The sequence below is a fragment of the Chiloscyllium plagiosum genome, chromosome 12 (assembly GCF_004010195.1).
Source record: "Chiloscyllium plagiosum isolate BGI_BamShark_2017 chromosome 12, ASM401019v2, whole genome shotgun sequence".
NCBI classification, from domain to species: Eukaryota; Metazoa; Chordata; class Chondrichthyes; order Orectolobiformes; family Hemiscylliidae; genus Chiloscyllium; species Chiloscyllium plagiosum.
The window spans coordinates 86500651-86502424 of record NC_057721.1 but is presented as its reverse complement, the minus strand read 5'-3'; the positions used below and the strand labels follow the sequence as shown (position 1 = coordinate 86502424).

The window sequence follows — 1774 nt, the reverse complement described above, 5'->3', positions numbered from 1 at the left end:
CGGACAGCTGGAACTGACAACCGGAAGCAGCAGGGACAAATCACTATAAATGCCAGAGGAAACACCACAGAAGCGCTTCACAGGAGGGTCCCAAGCACAGAGGATGTCACCTAGACAGGGGCCAAAACGTCTGCAACACAAATTCCCAGCTCGGCGAACAGAACCACAACAATGAGCACCCGAGCTACAACTCAGTGCTGAAATTAGCATTCTTATTTCAGTTGCAAACATTGCTCTTAAATTCATTGTCAAATGCATTAGAATCCATTTGAAGACTAGTATCTAAAAGAGTCAGAGTACATTTCTGCTCCAGATAGCATTTGTGTGAGAACTTTCAAGCAAATGAAAAGTTTGATTGTTGTTTGAAGGAAGAGTTCATTTTAACAAGAAGGGTGCTCATTATTGTTTGACACCAATTGATATTTTGAGATGTTAACTGCCGCATGCATGAAATATCAATGAGATTTTAACTCCATGAAACTCTTCTTGGGTAGAAGTGACCTGATCAAGATGGACGGTTTGCATCTGAATTGTAAGGGCACTAATATACCGGCAGGGAGATTTGCTAGAGCTCTTTGGAAGAATTTAAACTAGTAAGTTGGTGGGGTGGTGGGACCCAGGGAAATAGCGATGAATGAGATCAAACTGAGACTGGTGCAGCTGGGAAGGGAGCAAGTCAAACAGTCAGGGCAGGCAGGAACAAGGAAGAGAACAAGGTAGAACTGATAAATGAAACTGCATTTAGTTGAGTACAAGGGGCCTAACAGAGAAGGCAGATGAACCCAGGGCATGGTTAGGAACATGGAACTGGGATATCATCGCAAATACTGAAATGTGGCTCAGGGATGGACAGGACTGGCAACTTAATGTTCCAGGATGCAAATACTCCAGGAAGGACAGAAAGGGAGGCAAGAGAGGAGGGGGAGTGACATTTTTGATAAGGGATAGCATTACTGCTGTACTTAGGTTGGATATTCCTGGGAACACATCCATTGAAGTTACTTGGTGGAACTGAGAAATAAGAAAGGATGATCACCTTATGGGGATTGTATTATAGACCACTTAATAGTCAGCAGGAAATTGAGAAACAAGTTTGTGAGGAGATCTCAGTTATCTGTAAGAATAATAGGATGGTTATGGTAGGGGAGTTTTACTGTCCAAACATCAACTGGGACTGCCATAGTGTAAAGGGTTTAAGTGGAAAGGTATATGTTAAGTGTGTACAAGAGAATTATCTGCTTCAGTGTTAAAGGTTTAGATGGAGAGGAATTTCTTAAGTGTGTATAAGACAATTTTCTGATTCAGTATGCGGATGTACTCTTGACCTACTCTTGGGAAATAAGGCAGGGCAGGTGACTGAGGTGTCAGTGGGGGAGCACTTTGGGGCCAGCGACCGTAATTCTATTCGTTTTAAAATAGTGATGGAAGTTGAAGTTCTAAATTGGAGAAAGGCCAATTTTGACAGTATTAGGCAAGAACTTTCAAAAGCTGATTGGAGGCAGATGTTCGCATGTGAAGGGACAGCTGGAAAATGGGAAGCTTTCAGAAATGAGATAACAAGAATGGACCTCAGTTGTTTTTCAGACTGGAGGCCTGTGACCAGTGGAGTGCCACAAGGATCGGTGCTGGGTCCTCTACTTTTTGTCATTTACATAAATGATTTGGATGCGAGCATAAGAGGTACAGTTAATAAGTTTGCAGTTGACACCAAAATTGGAGGTGTAGTGGACAGCGAACAGGGTTACCTCAGATTACAACAGGATCTGGACCAGAT

General features: G+C 42.7%; 1 protein-coding gene across 4 annotated transcripts in view; it reads right to left on the bottom strand.

Moving 5' to 3' along the window:
* pomt2 (protein-O-mannosyltransferase 2) overlaps positions 1–1774 on the bottom strand; it is a 230678-nt gene that overhangs the window by 43212 nt on the left and 185692 nt on the right. The gene's annotated exons all lie outside the window — the stretch shown is intronic.